The sequence below is a fragment of the Gorilla gorilla genome, chromosome 21 (assembly GCF_029281585.2).
Source record: "Gorilla gorilla gorilla isolate KB3781 chromosome 21, NHGRI_mGorGor1-v2.1_pri, whole genome shotgun sequence".
Taxonomy (NCBI): Eukaryota; Metazoa; Chordata; class Mammalia; order Primates; family Hominidae; genus Gorilla; species Gorilla gorilla.
The window spans coordinates 11,596,185-11,623,172 of record NC_073245.2 but is presented as its reverse complement, the minus strand read 5'-3'; the positions used below and the strand labels follow the sequence as shown (position 1 = coordinate 11,623,172).

The following is a 26,988-nucleotide window of genomic DNA, read 5'->3' as shown; positions in this document are numbered from 1 at the left end:
CTTGGGACTGGCCATAAACCACAGACTCTCTCTAGCCTCTCAAGAGTTATTCTGCCATCTGGATTCCTGCCTACTCCAACTTCCCAGCCTTGTTGAGGTTCACTATTGCCTCCTGAATACAAACGAACCCCCATCCCAATTTTAAGAAAAAAATGATTCTCCTTCCTCTTTGCCTCACACCAAGAAAGAAAGAAGCTCTCCCTGCTTTCTCTGTGATGGGACACTAGTTCTGCTAGCATCCTGCAGCCTTCCCAGCCCTGCTGCTCGTGGTAGAAATGCTGCCACAATCCAGCATCCTGGAGTCCTCCTTGATTTCTCACTCTCTTTTTTTTATACTCTGCATTGAATTCTGCCTTTGAAATGCTTATGTCCACTTATATGAGACAGTAAATGTTTAACAATGGACTTTCTGAAAGGGAAAAACAAAAAGCTGATTTGTAGTGCTTGCCAATCTCTGTAGTATGAAAATTCCCAACATAGACAGTTTCAAGCCATCAACAGTTAAACAACCAGATTGCAAAATTCCTGACATTTAACAATTGGCTCTCGGCTGCTCCAGCACAGCACTGAGTTACAAGCCTAATTCACGCATTTCTCACCTCCACCACCCCTCCCTGTCGCAGCCAGCATCATCCCTTCTGGTAGCATTCCAATTGCCTCTACTGGCTTTCAGTTTTTAGCCACAGTGATTCTTTGGAAAAGTCTAGTTGTATACTCCTCTGCTTCTTCTCCAACACAGCTACATGCTTCCCTTCATCCCTCCTTCAACTCTTTCTGCCTAATGTCTACTAATGTAAACCACCCTGTATAAAATATCAATTTCCCTCCCTACCCTGATACTCTAATTTATCTTAACATGATGAATTTTTCCTTAGCACATATTACCATCTGTATTGTTCTGAATATAGGCAGTTCTCACTTTTCATGGCAATGCAGGATTGTAAAAATGACCGTGCAACCTGAAACCTGGGAAAGCAATCTCCATATCCAATTGGAAAAACAATGATCATTCTGTGACTTTTACAATTTTTTGTCAAAATATTAGAAACAAAGTTACAAACTTAGAAGGCAATAAAAATGTAATGAAATAAATATTTATTAGTGCACTGTACTTCAAAGCATTAGAAACATTGAGAGTTCAAGTGTTTTATTGATTTGTAAAAATGTATCAAGAGTAGTTGGATCAGTGCTTGCCACCTTCTTGTGCATTTCTGATATGGAGCAAGCATTGTTTCTACCTTGGTTGTTCATAATCTTCCTAATTTTGAATTTGTTTCCAACATCTTATCCTTTGCAGTTTGTTTGTTTGTTTGTTTTTTAAATTATACTTTAAGTTCTAGGGATACATGTGCAGAATGTGTAGGTTTGTTACATAGGCATACATGTGCCATGGTGGTTTGCTGCACCCATCAACCCATCATCTACATTAGATATTTCTCCTAATGCTATCCCTCCCCTTCCCCCCCACCCCCCAACAGGCCCCGGTGTGTAATGTTCCCCTCCCTACATACATGTGTTCTCATTGTTCAACTCCCACTTATAAATGAGAACATGCGGTGTTTGGTTCTCTGTTCCTGTGTTAGTTTGCTGAGAATGATGGTTTCCAGCATCACTCATGTCCGTGCAAAAGACATGAACTCATTCTTTCTTATGGCTGCATAGTATTTGATTGTGTATATGTGCCACATTTTCTTTATCCAGTCTATCATTGATGGGCATTTGGGTTGGTTCCAAGTCTTTGTTATTGTGAATAGTGCTGCAATAAACATACGTGTATGTGTCTTTATAGTAGCATGATTTATAATCCTTTGGGTATATACCCAGTAATGGGATTGCTGGGTCAAATGGTATTTCTGGTTCTAGATCCTTGAGGAATCACCACACTATCTTCCACAATGGTTGAACTAATTTACATTCCCACCAACAGTGTAAAAGCATTTCTATTTCTCCACATCCTCTCCAGCATCTGTTGTTTCCTGACTTTTTAATGATTGCCATTCTAACTAGCGTGAGATGGTATCTCATTGTGGTTTTCATTTGCATTTCTCTAATGACCAGTGATGATGAGCTTTTTTTCATATGTTTGTTGGCTGCATAAATGTCTTCTTTTGAGAAGCGTCTGTTCATATCCTTTCCCACTTTTTGATGGGGTTGTTTGTTTGTTTCTTGTAAATTTGTTTAAGTTCCTTGTAGATTCTGGATATTAGCCCTTTGTCACATGGATAGATTGCAAAAATTTTCTCCGATTCTGTAGGTTACCTGTTCACTCTGATGATAGTTTCTTTTGCTGTGCAGAAGTTCTTTAGTTTAATTAGATTCCATTTGTCAATTTTGGCTTTTGTTGCAATTGCTTTGGTGTTTTAGTTATGATGTCTTTGCCCATGACTATGTCCTGAATGGTATTGCCTAGGTTTTCTTCTAGGGTTTTTATGGTTTTAGATCTTACATTTAAGTCTTTAATCCATCCTGAGTTAATTTTTGTATAAGGTGTAAGGAAGGGGTCCAGGTTCAGTTTTTTGTATATAGCTAGCCAGTTTTCACAACACCATTTATTAAATAGGGAATCCTTTCCCCATTGCTTGTTTTTGTTAGGTTTGTCAAAGATCCGATGGTTGTACATGCGTGGTGTTATTTCTGTGGTATCTCCCAGTCAGGAGGCATGGGGGTCAGGGACCCACTTCAGGAGGCAGTCAGCCCCTTAGCAGAGCAGTGCTGTGCTGGGAGATCCGCTGGTCTCTTCAGAGCTGGCAGGCAGAAAAGTTTGAGTCTCCTGAAGCTGCAACCACAGCCACAACTTCCTTCAGGTGCTCTTTCCCAGGGAGATGTGAGTTTTATCTATAAGCCCCTGACTGAGGCTGCTGCCTGTCTTTCAGAGATGCCCTGCCCAGAGAGGAGGAATCTAGAGAGGCAGTCTGGCTACAGTGGCTTTGCTGCACTGTGGTGGGTTCTGCCCAGTTCGAACTTCCTGGTGGCCACCTACTCAAGCCTCAGTAATGGCAGATGCCCCTCCCCCAACCAAGCTTGAGCGTCCTAGGTCAACCTTAGTCTGCTGTGCTGGCAGCACGAATTTCAAGCCAGTGGATCTTTGCTTGCTGGGCTCCATGGGGGTGGGATCCACTGAGCTAAACCACTTGGCTCCCTGACTTCAGCCCCCTTTCCAGTCTCACTGGCATTCCAGGTGCCACTGGGGTACAAAAAAAAATTCCTGGAGCTAGCTCTGTGTCTGCCCAAGTGGCTGCCCAGTTTTGTACTTGAAACCCAGGGCCCTGGTGGTCTAGGCACCCAAGGGAATCTCCTGGTCTTCAGGTTGCAAAAACCATGGGAAAAGCATAGTATCTGGACCGGATAGCACTGTCCCTCACAGCATAGTCCATCACGGCTTCCCTTGGCTAGGGGAGGGAGTTCCCCAAAACCTTGTACTTCCCAGGTGAGGCGACGCCCCACCCTGCTTCTGCTTACCCTCCGTGGGCCACACCCACTGTCTAACCTGTCCCAGTGAGATGAGCTGGGTACCTCAGTTGGAAATGCAGAAATCACCCACCTTCTCTGTTGGTCTCACTGGGAGCTACAGACTGGCACTGCTCCTGTTCGATCATCTTGCCAGCTCTTCCCCTTTGTACTTTCAAAGTGGTGAAATCTCTGCAAAAGTTCCTTTCATGTGAAGATTTTTGCCTGTGTCACATTCTCTGGGAGCACTTTCTTCTCTCCTATCCCTGCATGAGACAAGACTTGGAGCTCCTTTTCCATAAACATCTGTGTAGACACTTACTGGGATGTGCCTTGCCCTAGTCATAGTGATTCCCCCTGAGGCCAAGCCCACACCACGACCCTGGTGCTAGTAATGACTTTGTGATTATAAGGCTAGACACGTGACCCACACTCATCATGTGGTGGTACCTGCACATCCCCCAGCCATTGGCCAGGGTTGTTGCACTGCATCGTAAATCCTTGAGGGCAGAGAGTCTGTTTTTTAAAACTATTACTATTACCAAAATACCACCTAATAAAAATCATATCTAACTTTTGGAACATGGTCAGCTGTTATTAAGTAATTTGCATATATTAATCCATTTTACGGCCTTAACAAACCTATGAAGTTGATATGACTATTATTTCCATTTTAGGGAACTGAAGAAACAGAGATGTTAAACAAATTCCCCTAGGTCACACAGCCAGGACTGGTAGAACTAAATTCAAACCTAGAAGCTCTGATTCCTAAGCCCACAAGTTTAAACTGTGCTCTTCTCAAACATCCACCGACTCCTCACTTTTCCCACAGCCATATCTCATTATCTGCACCTTGTGTCATGAGTGCAGGGCTAAATTTCGCAGAAGGAGAATTTCAGCTCATGGTTTCCCAGGCTCTTGCTTCTCTCAAACATTCAGGCTGTAACTGTACTGCACGAAGTCAACTTAAATTTGAAACTCAATTCTCCACATGATTTCCACAAAATTTTTCCACTCACATAGCATCTGTGCACCTAATAGATCTTTATTGAAGGACTGGAGTTCACAGGAAGTCACTTTGCTGCTCCAAGTACAGATTCTGCCAAATTATTGAAACTATTCTATCAATATTTAAGTCATATATTCCAAATTATAGTTTTGGAGGTATAATATTTTGTGACTCATATCTTCCGGGTAGTTGTTACTTTCATAAAAGGAAATATTCCTCTTTCAACCATTTGTGCTTTTTGCCTTAAATTATACTTCTTAAGATATTAATATTTCTAGCACAAAATTTTGCAAAGTATGTTATGGTATTTCTTTGTTATTGCTATATTTATACCTGTTTACATTACTTTGTTTGGGTGTGTCTCTTTGTGCTGGGTCCTAGGAGATGGCCCCTATGTGATGACCCAGCTCACTACTTACTACTCATTTATGTATAGTCAGCTTACTCAGCTGATATGCTTTGGATCTGTATCCCCACCAAATCTCACATAGAATTGTAATCTCCAATGTTGGAGGTGAGCCTGGTGGGAGGTGAGTGGATCTTGGGTGTGGATTTCCCTCTTGGTGCTGTTCTCATGATAGTAAGCAAGTTCTCATGAGATCTGGTTGTTTAAAAGTGTGTGATACCTCCTTACTCTCCCTATCCCTCCTGCTGTGACCATGTAAGATGAGCCTACTTCCCCTTCGCCTTCTGCCATGTTTGTAAGTTTCCTGAGACTTCCTCTGAAGCCGAGAAGGTACAAGCATCATGCTTCCTGCAGAGCCTGTGGAACAGCGAGCCGATTAAACCCCTGTTCTTTATAGATCACCCAGTCTCAGGTATTTCTGTATAGCAATGCAAGAACAAACTAATATGTCAACCTAGTTATTTTTAAAAACCTATATATATATTTAAAATCCTCTGCTTTGTTACATTGCCAAGATACCTGTTGTACTTCATGTCTACCTATTCTTGTTTTATACATGGTTGGTTTTGTTCTATGGATTTGCTTTTTTTGTTATGTTTATAGGTTATTAGATATTCTAATCTTGAACACCTTCTCATATTTTATTTTTTAACGTGTTCTCAGGTGTGAAGTTCTTTTTATTACTGTTTTATTGTTTTTAAGTTATTGTTGTTCTTGGATTGGTTAGCTATCTCTTGTGGTGCTGCTGTTCCCCAAATCTTTAGTGATTTCTGCTTGCACTGCCGTCTTTGCAGGAATAATGCCCCATGTGATCTTGGGTTGTCAGGGGCTCGTGAAGTGTGGCACCTGCCCCAACCTCACTGTGGGGGCTGCTCCTAACTGAGTCTGTGGCTTCTTCACTTCTTACTTCTAGAGGGATGTCCCTCCTTTCTTATGAGAGGTGGTCATAGTGCAAACATTAAAAGTGAAGGCTGTGCAGTGTGACAGCCTATGTCTCAATCCAAAAGCTGAGTGATCTTGAGCAAACTTGCTACTCTCTGTGTGCTTCAGATTTTCTCACCTTTACATGAAGGTTAATGGTAGCACTTACCTCAGGGTCAGTGTTGAATTAATGAGGTAACTGACATAAAATGCTGGATACCATGTCTGGTGTCCAGGACATCTGCAAAAAATAATAGCTTCTACTATTCCTTCATGGCGTATAGAGACTACTTTCTTGTTTTAAAGTGTAGACGTTGATTAAGGTAATTTTATCATTTTTTATATTCGTTTCTGTGGGTATGGAGCAGGAGGTGAAGATTTCACTCTCTGTACATCTGCCACATAGAAAAAGAAATCTGGATGGAAATACGATAATTTTTATAATTTCATTTGACAATTACTTCTGAGAGATGAAGGACTTCAAACCCAGCATGTGACAGGGAGGGTTCCACACAGGCCTTTCTTAGTCATAGATGATGAAGGAGAAACCATTTCTCCTAACAGGGTAATTTTTCTAAAGCACAAGTGTCACAGGGAAGCAGTGAATGCTTGCTGTACACAACATATTAATATAGCCACCATTTTTTAGTTATAATTAATTATGAGTTGAGCATTCGGTACAGTTTATATTATTCCTACCATATCTTTACAAGGTACATGTTATAACCTCTATTTACATATAATCAAGCTAAGGCTCAGAGAACTTAGGTGTCTTGTTTAAAGTCACACAGCTCGATATTGTGAGAGAGGAATTCATTTATGCATTGACAAGAAGCAGGGTGCAGAGGATCCAGAGGGAGCAACTGATCTCAGAGTGGCAGGGATATTTCAAGTACACCATATAAGCTGGGTCTCAGGGGCCTGGAAATCTCGGAGAAAGCCACTGGTGGGAAACTCAGCCTGCAGTAGGGATCCATTCAAAAAATTTTGAGTTCCTTCTCTTCACCTGGCACCATGGTATCAATAATGACCTACTGGGTTTCAGGTATTGTACAGTCATGATCTCTTTTAACATCCACAAAAACACAGCAGTGAAAAACCTATTATTTGCAATTTGGAGAACAAAGCTGAGCCTAGGAGGGCCCAGTGACTTCCTCAAATCCTTAACACACCCTCTTGGTTGGAGTATTTATTCTTCCTCTCTCCTCACCTCCAGTCTAAATGCAGTGGTGGATGGAATAGGTGTTCTGTGTGCAAAACAAAGACTATTGATGTGACTGCCCCAGGAAATTGCATACCATATTCTCCCCCCATCACAACTCTATCCCCTCTCCATAACCCACAACCATAATTCCCACCTCAGCCCACAAAGCATATCCTTATTAACCTAAGCCCATTTCCTCTCCTGGAGGAAGTCAGGAGATGATTCCTTCTGCTGGATGCGGACACATGAAAGTGCTGCTGAGGCCCCAGATTAGACTGAATTTGGGCTAAGTTTTGCCAGTTACATTGATAAAAGTTTGGAATAGGGAACAATTTCAGAAGCACACCTGGTTCCTCTCAAATATTGAGCAGTAGCTTTTGTGAACCCTCCTCCTGCCCCGAACTGAGTAGCACTTGGTTGAGGCCTGGTGCAGAAGAAGAAAACAAGCCAGCAACATCCTAGGGTCTTGAGATGGGGAGTTTAGAAAACAGTTCTTAATCACAGGTCCTTCTTGAACTAACAGCCCCAAATGGTGAATCACCAAGAGGACCTGAAGATGGTGTTAGGGGCCATGTGGAGAGAACATATGGTCAAGGTGTGCAGGAAGCACTATTTCTGCTAAGCCTGTCTGATTCTCCTGAGAATGGAACATGAGTAACTGTTTGCGTTGTAACTGCCTACTGTGCCTGATTTCTATTTCACTGTTGTACTCTATCATTGCCACTTCCTCTTGAATCAAGGGAGACAGTGCTTGTCTTCTCTCCTCAGAGAAGTTTGAGATCTCCCCAGCACAGATATTTGGACGGAGCAGGCTCCTGAGGTCTTCAGGATACCCATCCCAGCCTCCTGGCCCCACCCTCCTGGTCCTTTCCTGCTGCTGATTCTGCTGCTGGGATGCACAGGTGAGCACTGCCTTGGGCTAGAACCCTTTCTCTCTGCTTGCAGCCCTGAAATCCCTGCCCCTGGGCTTTCAGGGATTCCAGACAAACACAAGTGCTCCCAAGGTAGGTCAAGGACTGGGCATTGTCTGAGAGCAGAAGATCAGGGAGCTGAGCACTTTCTCTGTGGATCTGCAGCTGGCTACCAAGGGATGGAATCAGGTGATCCTTCAACCAGCACCATAATTAGTTACATTTTAAAAATAATATTTCATTTGACAAACACAGAAGAATCATTATTTAAATCCTTACCAGAAGCAGACCTGGTTCCTGTCAAATATTGAGCAGTAGGTTTTGGGAACCCTTCTGCTGCCCCAAACTGAGTAGCAGGGGCCTTGAGCCTGGAGCCTTGAGGCTCCAGGAGGCAAAACCATCTGCCCAAGGCCACAGAGTGAGCTGAGAGACAGCCTGACAGGGTGTGTGGCTCCAGGCTCAGCCCTCTGTTCAGCACCCTGAGGATGTGAAGTCTGAAACAGTGCCTGAGTTGGTCAGGGGAGCAATGTTTCCCGGGAATGTTCAGACACTGTCCTTCTTCAGGATGCTGCATACTTTGCCCTCTGTTCCCCCTGCTTCCCACTCCTCTGTAATCTCAGTGTTACCACCCATTTTTTTGTGCCCTCTTCCTCTTTAAGAAGGAATTTGCTGCTTTCTGGGCCCTGTAATCCTTTCCTAGGGCTTGCATAACAAAGTACTACAGACTGGGCAGCTAAAATTACAGACATTTACTTCCTTGCACTTTTGGAGGCTGAATGCAAAATCAAGGTGTTGGCAGGGTTAGCCTGTGCTGAGGTCTTTCTTACTGGCTCTTAGATGGCCGTCTCTGCTCTGTGTCTTATTACGTGGTCTTCCCTCAGTGTGTGTCTTTGTCCTCATCTCCTCTTCTTCTGAGATCGCCAGTCATATTAGATTAAGACCCCCCCAATGACCTCATGTAACTAAATAGCTTCTTAAAGACCCTGTCTCCAAATACAGTCAAATTCTGAGGTTCTGGGGACTGGGGCTTCAACACATGCATTTTGGGGGACACATTCAGCCCATAACAAGTACCACAATCTACCTTGGTTCTTTCGACTTTACCGTGGAGAATTTATTTTCCCTTCCCCAGGACAGGCAGGATTGGAAGACCTTTCCTGGTGCAGCCTGGGAGAGCCCTGCTCACAGCCCACAGACAGGCTACCTGTCCTCACACCCTACTCAGGCCAGGGAGCTGACCCCAGAATCACAGGGCTGGGCACAGCAGCCTCCCTGCTCCCCACTGGCCCCTGCTGTGAGTCACCTCACAGGTCCTAGGAGGACAAGGTTCTCACTTTTCAAATTATTTTTCTTACATGTACACTTTACCCAAATGACAGTGGTAAGAATTCAGCAATTGAGCTCTTCCTACAAGGTAGACACAGTTCTTAGTAATTTGTGTATTTTAACTCTACTAATCCTCACAACATCCCTGTTTGAAAGCTACACCTATTAACTCCTATTTGAAAACAAGGAGTCAGGCAGAGGGAGGAGCTTGTCCATTGTCCCCTACCTCAGTCAGTGGAGCAGCTGGGATTCAAGTCCAGGTGGACCAGCTCCAGAGTTCATTCTTTTAGCCATGTTATGCTACTTGTAGAAATATTAGCACATGCAGGGAAGTAAACATAGGAATAATCATCACCCATCACACCAGTCAGAGAAGTGACACTCAGAGTTAAAACTCTGGTGTATATACTCCCAACATTTGTTACAAATGTGTTGGATGACTTTTATGTGCCAAATATTTTACTGAGATTTTAACAGGTTTCATAATTTTATTTAATGCACAAAACATCTTTATATAGTATAATGACAGAACAAACTTTTATATATATTTGTGAATGCATGTGTATATATGTATACATATATACATATGTGTGTATAAGTGACTATAAGTGTACATACATGTACATAAGATTTCACATTTATTGTTATCTTTTTATTTGCAATGAAATGTTTCAGAAAAGAAATGTATTTTATTTTTGTTTGAAAAAAGCATATATACTTATCATGTACAACATATTATAAAATATGTGTACATGATTAATTTGAGCTAATTAACCTATGCATTACCTTACATGTATATCACTTTATGTGGTGAGAACTTATAAACTCTGCTCTCTTAGCAATTTTCAACAATACAATTCATGTTATTCACTCTAGAAATCATATCGTACAATACATCTCTTAAACTTATTTCTCTTATCTAAACTAAAATGTTGTAGCCTTTGACCAGTATCTCCCAACTACACCCCCTCCCCTGCCCCTGGTAACCACCACTCTAGTCTCTACTTCTTTTTTTTTTTTTTTTGAGACGGAGTTTCACCCTTGTTGTCCAGGCTGGAGTGCAACGGTGAGATCTCGGCTCACTGCAACCTCCACCACCCGGGTTCAAGTGATTCTCCTGCTTCAGCCTCCCGAGTAGCTGGAATTACAGATGTCCGCCACCATGCCCGGCTAATTTTTTGTATTTTTAGTAGCGATGGGGTTTCACCGTGTTGGCCAGGCTGGTCTCAAACTCCTGACCTCAGGTGATCCACCTGCCTCAGCTTCTCAAACTGCTGTGATTATAGGCTCTACTCTCTACTTGTATGAGTTCAACTTTTTTAGATTCAGTGTATGAGTGAGACCATGTGGTATTTGTCTTTCTGTGCCTGGCTTATTTCACTTAGCATAATATCCTCCAGGTTGGAAATGACAGAATTTCCTTCTTTTGTAAGGCTGATTAGAATTTCATTGTGTATATATACCACATTTTCTTACTCCATTCATCTGTTGATAGACACTTAGGTTGATTCCATCTTTGCTACTGTAAATAATGCTGCAATGGATATGGGTGCAGATATCGCTGTGACATGCTGATGTTACTTCCTTTGGATATACACCCAGAAGTGAGATTGCTGGATCTAATGATAGTTCTATTTTTAATTTTTGGAGGAAACTCCATACTGTTTTCAATAATGGCTGTACTAATTTACATTCTCACCAACAGTGGGTTGGATTCTCTTTTCTCCACATACTCTCCAATGCTACTTAAATTTCCTCATTTTGATAATAACCATTCTAACAGGTGTGAGATGATACCTCACTATGGATTTAATTTGCATTTCTCTGATGAATAGTAAGATTGGGTATTTTTTATATGCCTGCTGGCCATTTTAATGTCTTCTTTTGAGAAATGTCTATTCAGGTCTTTGGCCCATATATTAATTGAGTGAGTTGTTGTCTTATAATTGAGTTGCTTGAGTTCTTTATATGTTTTGTGTATTGACTCCTTATCAAATGTATAATTTGCAAATATATTTTCCCATTCTGTATGTTGTCTCTTCACTCTGTTGATTGTTTTCTTGGCTATGTATGTAATCACACATTCATTTCTATATCCACGAGAAATGCACATGTAGAAGCTTTTTAGTTTCTTGTAATTCAATTTGTCTATTTTTGCTTCTGTTGTGTGTGCTTTTGGGCTGATATCTAGAAACTGATTGCCTAGACCAATGTTACAGAACTTTTCTTCTAGTACTTTACAGTTTCAGGTCTTACATTTAAGTCTTTAATCCATTTTGAGTTGATTTTTGTATGTGGTATGAGATGAAGTTCCAATTTTATTTCTCTATACATGGATATCCAGTTTACTCAATAACATTTTTGAAGAGATTGACTTTTCCCTATTATGTGTCCTTGAAACTTTTATCGAAGGTCAATTAAGTGTAAATATGTGAGTTCATTTTTACGGAGTTGTCCCATATGGCATTTATTATGTTGAGGAACGATCATCCTATATGTAATTCATTGACAGTTTTTATCACTTAAAAATGTTGAATTTTTTCATATGCATTTTTGGGGCCTGTGTTGAGATGGTCATAGGGTTTTTGTCACTCATTCTGTTTATGTAGTGTGTCACATGGAGAGATTGCTGAATATCGAACCATCCTTACATTCCTGGGATAAATCTCGCTTGACTATGCGAAACACACACAGGATTTTTAAAAGACTTTTCTTATTATTTCCTTCTAACCATTTCTTAGTCTATATGAAATGCACATTAAAGAGACGTTTGGTTTTCCCTGTTGCCCACACTCTCTCTTCTTTTTTACTTCTCTGATCTTACCCCTCAAAGTCCCCCAATCTGTTAAGATAAGCAATAGATAAGCAAACCTCTTGGTAAAATGCATAGTCCCTCAAAATAGAACTTCCATGCATTACTCTATTAGTGTTCCCACTTTCATGAAGGGTAGGTGTGAGGAAGAAAGAAGTGGATAAAGTTGCGGAAACTTCGGCCTATAGCATCTATATCTATATAGTAACTATATCTGTAGTTATATCCATATCCATAGTCATACCTATATCCTCATCATCTAATGTCCATTGAAGCCTCCAAGCTTCAGGAAATCTACTGAGTAAAAACTTTATTTTATTTATTTATTCATTTTTTGGAGTCAAGGTCTCACTCTGTCACCCAGGCTGGAGTGCAGTGTTGCGATCTCAGCTCACTGCAACCTCTGCTTCCTGGGTTCATGTGATTGCCATGTTTCTGCCTCCTGAATAGCTGGGACCACAGGGGTGTGCCACCACCCTCAGCTATTTTTTTTATTTTTATTTTTAGTAGAGACAGGGTTTTGCCATGTTGGCCAGGCTGGTCTGAAACTCCTGACCTCAGGTATCTGCCCACCTCAGCCTTCCAAAGTACTGGGATTACAGGCTTGAGCCACTGTGCCTGGCCAACTTTATAATTTTTGAACACCCTCCGTGTGGCAGACACTGTTGGAAACATCTTACAGCTCTTACTTTGGATGATCATTATATCCAAGGTAGAGATTCTTATCACCCCCTGCCCCCCACCACACACACACATAGATAAGGAAACAGAAGCACAAAGCATTCCAAGGTCATTCATTGGTAATTGGCAGAGCTATGATTTGAGCTCAGGCACTCTTAATCTAGAGATCACAGTTTTCACCGTTACTCTTCCCAAATACTTCTGGCCCTGATTCTATTCCATGAGATTTCTGCAGCTGCTGCTAGTATGAGTGTGTGCAGGGGTGTGGTATGAGGAAGAGGATGTGTAGTTTTCTTCTCCTGGGCTCTTCTGCTTTCTGTATGATTGCAAATTGATTTTTTCTTCACCAACTCATCTGCATGGGAAATTTGTTTTCTCCAAATTCAACAGAAACAATCCATTTGAAATAAAAGATTTCAGTCTCTTAAGAAAGTATCCCACTAAGCAATTCACACATTATACACGTATTTATTGGATATCTACTATGTTCCAGGACCTGACATAGAAATGTTGGGTGCACTGGTGAATAAAATAGAAAAAGTAGTTTCCCTTTTGTTCCTTATATCCACTGGAGAATGACAGTAACCAATACCCATGATAAGGAGGTAAATAAAATAGTAAATTAGACAGTGAATAGTAAATTTGATAGTGCCAAAAAAACAAGAAAGTATGAGTATATGACTTATAATTTTGAATGTTTTCATATATTCCTTTTATTGATTATTTTTGTCATAGAAAGATAGCCACATTTGTCAAAGGCTTTTCTGCATCAAATGGATAATCATGTGTTTTCCCCTTTATAAATATGGTACATTACATTGTTGTCATTTGTTTACTGAAACATCCTTGGATTTCAGGAATAACTATTATCTGCTCATGGTGTATTATCCTTCTACTATGCTATTCAATTCAGTTTGCTAGTATTTGGTTGAGTATTTTTGCATTAACAAACCTAGCAGTAATAATGCCAACTGTCAACAGAATGGTGTGCAGCTGGACCTGGCAGTGATTTTAATTTTGTGTTCTAGTGGAAGCTTAGTTTCCAATGTGCTTCATATCAGGTGAGCAAAGCCTGGATGTGGGACAATTTATGGTTAATGATTGCAACAGGAAAGTATGCCTTGTAGAACTGTACTCCAGACCAGGGGATCCCAGTAGGTAACCAGTCATTTGTTGTTTTAATGGAATATAGGATGAGGCCAAGAGGGGCATTGTTTTTGCATCAAAAGCCCTGGGGAAATTCACGGCCAACATGAGTGGTGAAGAGACTCCAACAGGCATGAAAGAAGTTGACAAAATTTTTATAGAGAAGAGGTATTTTTGTTTGTTTGTCCGTTTGTTTGAAGGCACTAACAAGAGTATTGTTTTCGATGATGTGTAAAAGAATATGTTGCCACTAGCATTTAACAGAAACTTAAAGGTGTCGGATTATATGACATTAATAAGTGTGTCAAATGAATCTGTTTTAAAGATGTTGTTATCAATGTAATGTCATCTCTGCACTCCTGAAGAAAGGTGGATGCCATTATTGATATTGAGACATGATCCTCACTTTAGGATGGAGAGTCTTGGTAACACTCCCAAAAGGCAACACAAAGCTGAAGAAAGCAGAGTACAAGAAAGCCATCAGGGTAATAGCTCTCCCAAATGGTTGAGCCAATCAGAGTAGCAAATTAGCAAGCCATGAGCATTCAAAGGGAATCTCCTAGGAACTTTCCACCCTGGTTTAGAATGATCCCATTCTCATTGCCATTAGTGTTGAAAATGGTAGAGTAAGTCCTGCTGACTGGGTCTATAAAGAACACTCTAACATGACTGTGAAAATTTCATTTGGAGAGGCATATGAAGATGAACAATTTATTCTACTCATAGTTCCCAGAGAGCGGGGTATGGCATGCCAGGTAGGAAGCCATATGGAAGGAGCTTCCATGAAGCAGGCTCAACCAAGCAGATGGGGAAGCAAGAGAGATTGGAACCCCAGGCAAGTGTCTTACTGGGAGTTAGGGTGGAAGACACAAACAAAAACCGTGATGGATTTACTGGTATGTTTTAATGCCACTACTCTACTAGGTCACAGCAGAGGAGGACAAAAAGGGGAATTGTGGCAGGGACCAGCTTTATCACACTGCTGTACCTGGTCATTTGGTAGGGTGCTCACAGCTTGTTTCAGGGATGTTGAGGCATCAGGAAAATATGAATTTTTTAAATGTACACCTAACTGGACATCTTTATTTCCTCATACAACTTTGAGTGCCATGTAGCATCCTTTCATTTCCACCCAAAGCACTCCTTTTAGCATTTTTGTAGGTAAGGTTTAGTGGTCATAAACTCTCACCACACCAGTGGGGTGTGGTGGTGGGCGCTCCTTTTCATGACCTGATGCCACCCCTTCTACAGATCAGGGAAGTCTGGGCCTGGAGACATCGTGCTATTCATGCAAGGATCCATGGCTGAGGATTTATCTGAGAATATCTTAATTTCTCCCTTGTGTTTGAAGGATGTTTGCCAGGTGTAGAATTCTTGGTTGATAGGTTTTTCCTCTTTCAGCATTTTAAACATATCATTCCTCTGTCTTGTGGCCTCCAATGCTTCTGATAAGAACTCAGCTGATAATCTTACAAGGATCTCTCGCGTGAGAGGAATCGCTTCTCTTTTGCTGCTTTCAGAATTCTTTCTTTGACTTTAATTGTCGACAGTTGGATTATAATGTGTCTTAATGTGGGTCTCTTTGACTTTATCGCTGAGTTAAATTTGGGTTTCCTTGGCACCTTAAGCTTGTAGATTCATGTATTTTATCAAGTTTGGGAAGATTTTGTTCATGATTTCTTCCAATAATCTTCTGCCCCTTTCTCTTTTTCTCTTTTCCCCCAGAACTCTAGTAATGTGTATTTTTATCAATTTGATAATGTACCACCATTCCCTTAGATTCTATTATCTTTCATTTTTGTTGTATCTATACCTCACTCTCAATAATTTCAATGATTTCATCTTCCAGTTTCTTGATTTTTTTCCCACCTGCTCACTTGTTAGAGAACCTCTTTAATGAACTTTTAGTTGTAATACTTTCAACTCTAAAGTTCTCGTTTGATTTCTTTTTATAATTTCTCTTTGTTACAGTTCTTATTTTGTTACTGTATCATAATCCTGAATTATTTTAGTTGTTTGTCTATTGTTTCCTTTAGCTCTTTGAACGTGTTGAAGACAGTGGTTTTAACATCTTGGTCTAGTATCAGGGTGGGCCCAATGTATCACATGAGTCCTTATAAGAAGGAGGAGGCAGGAAATTAGGAGTTAGAGAAGCACATGTGAGGATGCAAGCCAGAGGCTGGAGTGATGGGAAGATGTAACTATGAGAAAAGAAATGTTACCAGCTTCCAGAATTAGTAAAGGCAAAGAACAGAGACTCCAGAAAACATAGCTGTTTTTTTAAAAAATTGTATATATGTAAGGTGTACCACATGATGCTTTCCTATACATATACATAGTGTAATGATTATTATAGTCAAGCAAATGAACATATCCATCATCTCACAGTTACTCTGCATGTGGGTGTGTGTCAAGAGCCCATGAAATATACTCTTTAAGCAAAAATACTAAATTCAATACAATATTATTAACTCTAGTTGTCGATACATGGCATGTTCGATCTCTGGACTTCCTCATCCGACCTATCTTCAATTTTGTATTTTTTGACCTGTATCTCACCATTACCTCCCTGCACTTCACCCTGGTCAGTACCATTTTATTCTTCACCTTTACATACTTGACTTTTCTTCTTGATTGTAACGCAGTCACACGATTCTGGGCTTCTGAATTCCAGAACTACAGTATGATACATTTCTTTTGCTGTAACACACCAAGCTTTGGTAATTAGTCACATCAGCATTAGGAAACTTATGCTATGGGTGAAAGATTCCTAGGGGCTTAAAACAATGTTATTTCTTTTTAAGCTGCATCTTCATGATGTGTTGGGGATTCTGCATGTCACTGTCGCTCAGGAATCCAGGCTGATGGAGCAGACCCCATCAGAGCCTTGTGGGTCTCTGTGGAAGGGAGAAGGTGATCCATAGAGGTTCTTGCATTTGAATGCACAGTCCACGTATTATGCTCATCATTTCTACTCACAACTCAATGGTCTAAAGCAGTTACATGACCTCAGTCAATGAAATGGTCCGGAAATTGCAATACTCCATATGGCCAGAAAGTGAAGGCAAAAATATTTAGCAAAGTATGACACTTCCAAGGAGGGCTCAGGAGCTCCATTCAGGTCCTCAACCCAAAGCTCTATCTTAAAATTGAACCTCTCTGTGCCTCATTGTCCTCACTTCTAATACAGTCTCATGTTCTAATACAGTCTCATGTTTAAGCTCTATCTTAAAATTGAACCTCTCTGTGCCTCATTGCCCTCACTTCTAATATAGTCTCATGAGACTTCTAATACAGTCTCATGTCACAACAAGCTACAGGCTTGTTGTGAAGGTTAAATGAGATAATATATGCAATGTGCTGAGCTCAAGCTCTGCTCCTGATGTGCACTCGATCAATGAAAGTCTTTGATACACATGAGGAAACACACAGGATCATGTAAGGATGAATAAATGACTGCTTTGTCATGAAAGTGAAAGCTAAGGAGGAGTTGCAGGTGATTCAGCCTGAGAAGTTCATGTCAGTCGCAGCTGGAGAGATGTCCACTCTGCACTGCACTGCGACCTCCCTGCTCCCTGTGGGGCCTGTCCAGTGGTTCAGAGGAGCTGGACCAGGCCACGAATTAATCTACAGTCCAAGAGAAGTCTACTTCCCCCAGGTAACAACTATTTCAGACTAGACAAAGAGAAACAACATGGACTATGTTTGAGGAGCTAAATAAAAGCTCCTTAAACAAAACCACTGACCAGAGAGCCAGCAATTCTCCTTTTCATCGGTTTCCCAAAGGCTCAGAATGCACCTCACATTCAGACACTAAAGCCCATTGGCGATTGGAAAAACTCTTCCAAACATAAGCCCTATCATTCCTTATTGAGATTCCACGTCAGGACATAGAGAGCTGTTCCACTCTTTGACAGCTGCAGAATAGTCCAATTTATGAAAATATCAAATGTGTTTTACAGTATTCTGTTGACAAATATGTAAGTTGCTCCCAATGTTGAACTATTAAAAGAACCCTGCAGTGGGTGACCTTGTACATGTGTTATCCTACTCAGGTGACAAATGCCCACTGGAAGTGGCATTGCTAGGTCAGAGGGTGTGTGTGTTTTCATATATAAGAATACTGCCTGATTTCCTTCCTAGATCATTAGCAATCAAGACTCCTAACAACCCTTAAACATAGATGGAGAAGGGGGCTTTATCCTGATTTTGCAGTTATTACAGATAAAGACGCAAGTTCCCAGTTGATGCATTCCCACCCTAGGCAATCACATCGAGTAAGTGGCTCAGGTGTGACCCCAATCTGCTACTTCCTAGTGAAGTTCTCACTCCTCTTTGCCATATTATCAGCCTAATTGATGCCCTGGATGAGAAAGGAGGGAGGCAGGGAGCGAAGCAGGGAGCAGCAGCTGTGCCAGAGTCTCCTCATAACCAGTGCTAGGAAGGAGGAGCCACTTGTTGCCTCTTTTAACCCATTTAGAAAGAAAAAAACAGTGCAGCTCACTGCTGGAGCTCATTCAATTTTACATAAACATGCTCTTTGAGGTTGAAGCAAATCTGACTGATTTTCATTGTGAAAATAAAATATAAAAACTGTTCTTGGAGTTATTTCTAAACAGAACTTGTCTCTAATCCTAATGTAACAGAAATGTATATGAAATTACGTTCGAATTAGAGACAAGAGTGTTCTTGGAGCGAACAGGGCATGGGTTAAAGATGAGGTGCTAAAGCTCAGAGAGAAGACCTGAGTGGTGAGCAGGTCAGGGAGCCAAGGTCTGATCCCAACTCAGCCTGACTCACAGCCCCTGTCTCTGCAACCCTCAGCTATGCTTTTCAAAGGGTGAAGAAATGCTCTAACCTCATTCTAAACTCTTGCATTGCTCTGGTTTACAGCAAAAAGCATTCAACACAAAACAAGCAAAAAAAGTCCCGTAGGGGTAGGAGGGGCTGGCTTTACACTCTCTTTAGAAGGGTTCTGCAGATGGCTCATTATATGTCAAGCCTGTTCCTAAAGGACAGGTCTCAGCACACATGAAGCATTTAGGACTCTCCCCCCATGTTGTGCTGTTTCTCCTTCACTCAGCAGCATCTATGGAGCAAAGTCGGGCCTCCTGCAGCCCAGCAGAGCACGTGCCCACCCCTTCTTGGTGCTGAGGACTAAGGATGAGGAGATGAGGTATTTCGTAGTGGGTGAGTGGGGCCACTGTAAGCAAGAGTTTCCATTCTCCCCTTGGGCTGTCAGGAGCCCATAGTGTTTTATGGCTACAGGGTATCTGGGCCCGGGCACCCAGGAGGGAGGCTTCTCTCTAGAATTGCATAAAGTCAAGAATCTCAAAGGGACAATTGGGTGTGTGGTCAGTGTTGGGGCTCAAGAATTCAGGGCACTTGCTCTGTTAATGGACATGAGTGCTTGGTAGGACACAGGAAGTGCCCACTGGGACACATGGAGGACAAGGAGGCAGTGCCTTCATTTCTCTCAGCCTCAGTTTCCTCATCTGTAAAATGGTGATCATCACGACTCCTTTAGGAGAGGGGATAGGATTTGAGGTTCTCTCTGTAAATCACCTAGCACATTGTAGACACCCCTAAATCAAGCTGTTATTTCTTGTGATCTTGGGCCAGTCTTGCCTTCCCTTGAGTTCCCAGTTTCCCTATCTGTGCAATGCTGATAATCATGCACCAAACCCACTCTGGGTTCTGTGAGGATGGGAGAGGATGTGCACAGAGTCCTGAATGGTGGTGTTGTTCAGGTTATTACTGAGCTTCCGCAGAACAGTGGTTAGTGCAGGGCAGGCAGGAGCCCAACTGCCTGGGCCACTTCCGGGCTCTGGTACTTCCTGGCTCTGTGACCTGGGACAAGGTGCTCTACCACAGTGAGTCTCAGTGTCCGCACCTGTTGATGATAACACTGACCTCACAGACTGGGGACAGAAACTGAAGGAGTTCAATCCTCTTAAATGCTCAGAACAGCACCTGGAGTGCAGTAAATGTTCCATAAATGTGAACTGTGTGATGCCGAAGCTATGAGACCTCAGATGGGTCAGTGTTTCTCCAGGCCTCAAGGATACATGGGGTTTGGGGTGGGGTCTGGTGGCTTTCGATCTTGGCTGCTCATTAGAATCATCTGGGAAATTTGAAAAAAAAAAAAAATTTAAATCCAGCCCAAGGCTCCCTCCTAAAAAAAAATGCCAGTTTAATTGGTCTGACATGAGCCTGGGCATGCAAAGTTCTCAATGACTCCAGAAGATTCTAATACACAGCTCCCTAGCAAAAGTGGTCCTCCATTGTGTTGAGCATTGACAGCAGCTTTTCTGGGTGTGGATGCTTCAGAATAACATGGGCCAGGGACATCTCAGAAGGCCCCAGTGGCCTGGCCCCTCCCATGGAGCAGGCCTTAGGGGACGAGGAGGAGAAGCCTAGTCTAAGTCCTGCTCAGATCCCAGCCTCAGTGTTGGGAACAACTTTAACAAGTTTGTGTTTAAACAGCACTGGAATCCCAGCAAATCCTCACTCCTCAGCCCCAGGAGCCTCCCTGCCTCCATACATGAAGATGTCATGGAGGAATCTGTTTCCTATTCCTTCCAAAATGCTTCCAGCTTCTGTAAATAGCTCCTCTGGAGGGAAGCATCTGTGATCTTGTTTGTGTTTTGAAAGCCAATTTGCCAAACTTGTTTCCTGAGGGGATTGTTCAGAAAAGGGGAGAGAATCCTCACTTGGTGGTTTCTGCTCCTTTTGTCATTCGGGTTTGTCATGATCTGCAGGGAGCAGGGTTTGAGTCTTTTCCCGGTGTTTCTGCTCCTCTTTGTTCTGCTGCCTAAAGGATAAATGTGTAGATTTAGAAGCAGTAATGACCAAACCTCCTGAAAACAGTCACAGGGGTCATTTATTAAGCACCTGCTACATGCCAGGCTCTGTGCTTTTCATTTGTCTTCTCTTATCTTACCAGGGTGGGGGTTTGTGTCCACTTTTGGTCCTTAGCCAGCCGGGCCTCCTCTCTGAGCCTCATCCTATAAAGGGGCTCACATTAGGACCCCCTCACAGGGATGGAGGGGGGTTAAAAAGATTAAAGAGAGGTATAGAGGGAGCAGGCGGCATCAGGCTCCCATAAATGGAAATTGATTACATCCTGTCATCCCGTTAGGGTCCCCATGCTGGTGGTATCTTGATAACTTCTCTTCTTCAAGTGACACCCTCTTTACTGTGCCCTCAAAATGTCTGACACATGTTAGGGAGTAGGTTAATATGTACAAAGGCAAATATGTGTGATATATGCTTCCTGGTGATTGTTGTAGAAGATGTAGGGTAGTAATTCACAATTTGGAGGTGCCCTTTAGGACCTCTCTATGGAAAGAAGCTGCCTTCATTTTTCTGATTCTCTAATCTGTGTGCTTTCAGGACGCAGGATGAGTGTCTGCCTGCTTAGATGGCCTGGGTCTGTGTTTCTTGTAATTAACTAATGATGAAAAAATTAACCACCTTTGGCTTTCTCAGTACTCAGTGATCTTGTTTGTCAACCCAAACCTGACCCAACTGAAGACCCAGATTCCAAAAACGTTCCCTCTTTTGAAAGGCAGCACTTGGCACAGATTAGACCAGCTAACAACAACAACAACAAAAAAAAAAAATGATTGGCCGAAAAGCCAAAAGAAATAGCACTTATTTGGGAAATAAAGAATTGTACTTTGGGTATACAGAGTCAGAGAAGTGCTGAATAGAGTGCAGGAAAGGTTTTGTATAGGGGATTTTCAAAAAAGTTGGTTTTGGAGACAGTTCATTGGCTGGGCAAAAATTCTAAACTGCAAACCTGTTTTCACTGGTTACTTAAAGTAGTCCAGGATGAGAGAGATCAAAATCCCACGTACCTTGACTTCAGTTGTTACTCAGATCTGCAGCAACATCCTGTGGCTTGACCTTTAGCAGGTGTGGGTGCAATGCTCTTACAAACTCTTGGCTCTACGTTAAAGCTTTAGCCTTAATTACTTCATTTTCTTTCACAGATCCTGCTGGAATATTTGTGAAAAGAATGAACTATATGGAACAAATTCATAAATACCTAAGAGAGATCTCGGTGTATTCACGAAATTTGGGTTAAAGATAGAACTGTGTTCACTTATATGAAGCATCCTCTGTGTTTGATCCAAAGCAAACAGTGCCCAATTTAATCCTCACTGCATCCCGGGAAGCAGAAATGCTGTCCTATTTCACAGATGAGGAGCTGGGTGTGTCAGGCCACCCGTCTCCTGGGCTGAGCAGCCTGGTTGCAGCTCTCACAATGGCACCACTTCGCCATTGTTCCCTGTATTGGCTTCTGTAAATGCCCTCTCTTGTTGGGAACAGGCCCCCTAAAATCTGGCCATAAACTGGCCCCAAAACTGGCCATAAACAAAATCTCTGCAGCACTGTGACATGTTCGTGATGGCCATGATGCCCACACCAGACGGTTGTGGGTTTACTGGAATGAGGGCAAGGAACACCTGGCCCACCCAGGGTGGAAAACCACTTAAAGGCGTTCTTAAACCACAAACAATAACATGAGTGATCTGTGCCTTAAGGACATGCTCCTGCTGCAGATAACTAGCCAGACCCATCCCTTTACTTCAGCCCATCCCTTTATTTCCCATAAGGAATACTTTTAGTTAATCTATAATCTATAGAAACAATGCTTATCACTGGCTTGCTGTCAATACATATGTGGGTAAATCTCTGTTCAAGGCTCTCAGCTCTGGAGACTATGAGACCCCTGATTTCCCACTCCACACGTCTATACTTTCTGTGTATCTTTAATTCCTCTAGCGCCGCTGGGTTAGGGTCTCCCCGACCGAGCTGGTCTCGGCACTCTCTGAGATTGGTGAACTCTCCAGGGGAGGCAGGCTAGGACCAGTCCATACACAGAGGGAGACCAATCAGTAACTTTGTTCCTGTGCCCAGATTGGTGGAAGTCACCCTGTTTAGAGAGGAGAACTTTGAACTCAGGTCTGGACTTCCTCACCTCTCAGAACCTTTCCAGCCTGGTCGGTAAAACGAGGACACCACCCTCTCCACATTATTAGAAGGATTAAAAACTAATGTCCATGAAGGTTCTTAACATGTCACACACTCATCATTAGTGATGGTCATCTCAGTCATGTCTCCTGTTTATCGATGCTCCTTTTGTAGCCAAATCCTCTGCCCCTGTGGTATCATGCACTGCAGTGAGGACCACAGCTGAGCACACAGTGAGCTTCATGAGTCCCACGGCTTCTCCCCCTGAAACATCACCCTGAAATGGTCCAAAAATAGGAATGAGCTCTCAGGCTTCCAGATCAACGTGGACCCTGCAGGAGAAAGTATGCCCTATAGCACCTGCAGCACAGCCAGGATGGTGCTGGCCTCTGGAGACCTTTGCCCTCAGGTCATCTGCGAGGTGGCCCACATCACTTTACAGGGGGACCCTCCTTGTGGGACTGAAAACTTGTCTGAAACCATTCAAGGTAGAGAATCCTCACTCCTAGCCCAATCCCATATCTGGTTGCCAAGCCTGCTCCTCCTCTCTGGCTTTTACTCCAGGGCTTGGATTTCCTGGAATCTAATTCCCAACTGTGCTGGCCACCTTCCATGCACCTAGATGTACTGGTCACTTACTATCATTTCCATGGTAGCAGCTAGATGTCCACCCACCAGGTGGTAGACATCTGTGCTAGATAGATAGATAGCTTGCTAGCTTGCTAGATAGCTAGCAAGCTCTATGCTAGATAGTTTCATTTATTTCACCAAGAGCAACTACAATTAATGAGCACCTACTATGAGCCAAGCCCCTGTGTGCCTGGTGATTTCATTGATTTTGCTGCGGTTATGACATTTCAACTGCATGCCAGGGGTGGTGCTTATATATTTCCCTCATTCTTAGCCTAGTAAGAGCTACCAGTCCTTGAGCACCTACTGTGTGCTGGGCGTTGTGCTTAGTAATTTCATTCATATGCAAAGAGCACCCTCAATGTCTGAGCACCTGATGCATGCCTAGCACTGTCCTGGTGATGCCCTCACCGTGGTGGTGGGAGCTACGTTATGGAGCCCTCCCTGTGATCTGTCTGTGCCACAAGGTCAGAGCTTCCGCCCTGTGCTGTTTCAGTTCCACCCTTCTTGGAGGTTACTCAACAGCCCATAAAGGCAGGGAACCAGGTGAACGTCACCTGCCAGGTGAGGAAGTTCTACCCCCAGAGCCTACAGCTGACCTGGTTGGAGAACAGAAATGTGTCCCAGATAGAAACAGCCTCCATCCTCATTGAGAACACGGAAGGCACCTACAACTGGACAAGCTGGCTCCTGGTGAACATATCTGCCCACAGGGATGATGTGCTCACCTACCAGATGGCGCATGATGGGCAGCTGGTGGTCAGCAAAAGCCTTGCCCTAGAGGTCTCAGCCCACCAGGAGCAGAGCTCAGAGGCCACCCTTGGTGAGGTTGAGTTCTTGCTCAATTAGTATTCACAAGGTTTGATTGTTACAAAGAGCCAAGCACCTCCCTCTTCTCTGTCTCTCTTCCTTCCTCTCTCACCACGTGATGCCAGCTCCTCTTTGTCTCTCACCATGAGTAGAAGCAGTCCGAGGGCCTCATCAGAAGCAGATGCTGACACCATGCTCTTGTACAGTCTGCAGAACCACAAGCCAAATAAACCTCTTATTTATAAATTACCCAGCCTCAGGTATTTCTTTATAGCAACACACGTGGACTAAGACAGTGTCCTACTCCTCACACCTAAAAAGAAAGCAGTTCTCCCTCCTCTCTCTGGGATGGAAACACTAGTTGTTTCTGACAATCTGCAACTTTCCTAACCCTGTTGCTCATGGCAGGAATGCTGCGACAGTTCAAAAGCTCTGGAGTCCTCCTCGATTTCTTTTTCATTTGCACGCAATATTCAATTATGCCTTCAAAGCGCTTATGTCCACTGGTGAGGTGATAAACGTATAGCAGTTGACTCTTCAAAAGGATAAAGAAGGCCGATTTATAGCGCTTGTCAATTTTGGTAGTGTAAATACTCCCAATGTAGCCAATTTCAAGCTTCCAACAGCTTAACAACCAGATTGCAAAATTCCTTAAAGTTTGACAGTTGGCTCTCTTGAACCAGCCCAAGCCTGCTCCAGTACACCACTGAGTTATATTTATAACCTGCGTGCTTCTCACCTCCATTGCTCCTTCCTGGTCCCAATCAGTATCATCTCTTCCAAACTGTTGCTATTGTCTCTACTGGATTGCAGTTTTCAGTCACGATGATTTTTTTTTATTTTTTGAGATGGAGTCTCGCTCTGTCGCCCAGGCTGCAGACTGGAGTGCAGTGGTGCGATCTCGGCTGACTGCAAGCTCTGCCTCCCAGGTTCACGCTATTCTCCTACCTCAGCCTCCCGAGTAGCTGGGACTACAGGCACCCACCACCATGCCCGGCTAATTTTTTTGTATTTTTAGTAGAGACGGGGTTTCACTGTGGTAGCCAGGATGGTCTCGATCTCCTGACCTCGTGATCCGCCCGCTTTGGCCTCCCATAGTGCTGGGATTACAGGCGTGAGCTACCGTGCCGGGCCATGATTTTTTTTTTGAAAAGTCAAATCCTGTCATTCCTCTGAGTCTTCCCCAAAACAGCTGCATGGCTCACTCTCTTCTTTCCTTCAAGTAAGTTTCTGTTGAAATTTCACTTTATTAAAGACACATTTTGTAAACCATGGTGAGGAAAATAGTCATTTTCCTCTTCTACCCTAGAATTTCAATTCCTCTTATCCTGATCAGTTTTTCTCCTTAGCACTGTATTATATTACCACGTGTGCTTATTTTGCATGTCCTCACTTTGCATGGCAGTGCAGGATTGTAAAAATAACTGGAAACCAAGAAGCCCTGGAAAACAACTCTACATTCAATGGGAAAAATAATGGTTGTTCTGTGATCCTCATAATTTTTGTCAAAGTATTAGAAACTGTCATATTGTCAGTTAGAAATGTAGCAGGAAGTTCAAATATTTAGTATCCTGTAATTCAAAGCATTAGAAACATTGAGAGTTAAATTGTTTTATTTCTTTGTAAAAATGTATCAACAGTAGTTGGAACAGTGCTTGCCTTTGTCTTGCATATTTACTATATGGAACAAGTGAAAGAACTATAGGACACTCTGGTATATTTTTAAGTGATTGCTTTTCCTTTCTGTGTCCTGGGAGCACAAGTGAATATTTCTCCCATATTCACTCTGACGAGCTAACCAAGTTCCCAGAGATAAAACTCACAAAAGTGTGGGAGACCTCCGTTATTGGGTCCTCCTCGAGTTTGTGTCTAAGACTGGCCCACACTGAGCCTCAAGAAATTCTTCAATTACAGTGCAGGCTTTCCTTCCCCAGCACTGGTTCCCACAGAGGTTTTGGCTTCAGGAAGTTGTGATTCTCTATATTACCCTGCCCAACTCCTCAATTCTGGGGACGGTGGTTTGCCCTGTGACCTCGTTTTTCTGACAGATCTAAGAAGAGTTGTCATTTTTGATTTGCTCAGCTTGTTCCTTGGTGTTGACTTAAGGGACTTTTTGCAGGGGTTGTGCAGGGGACTGGGTTTCATCCCAGAAAGCTGCTACAGCCACAAGCCCTCAAATGTGCCACACCTGGAATTATGGTCTCCGAAATTGCAAGCTCAGTCCTTAGCTACAGAGCCCTCTTGGTCTGGGCTGTCAATGAGGAAGGGTCATGGGACCCCTGGCATGAGATGAATGCCTCTGAAACAGAGAGCAGGTTCTGGGGCAGTGGACCTCTCTCCAGTACTGGCTAAATCTACCCAGGCCTGGGAACCCCAAGCACAGACATCCACAGCTTCCCAGAGGTGGCAACTGTGTCCGCTTCCTCTTTCACAATGGAGGATTGTCCCAGTCTCATGGCCCTTTCTCCCTACAACTACCTCACTCCTCAGACAACATAGCAGATAAGCAGATGCCCTCCTTTCCTGCAGAGTAGAGTCTGGATTCTCTCCATGAGACAGTCTGACAGGGCAGGCAATGTCCATCCCTGTCTCCCAGCCCATCTGGACAGCCCCTGCCACTTCCTCTGCTGCCAGGACTCACAGGTGAGTGAGTGCAGCCTGCTCTACATGAGTGTATTTCTACATGGTGTCTCCTCACCGTCT

At 42.9% G+C, this 26,988-nt stretch overlaps 1 pseudogene; it reads left to right on the top strand.

The window, feature by feature from the left end:
- The window catches only part of LOC101134352 (signal-regulatory protein gamma-like), a 40,983-nt pseudogene extending 14,346 nt beyond the window's left edge, over positions 1-26,637 (top strand).
- Positions 26,638-26,988: the final 351 nt, after the last annotated feature.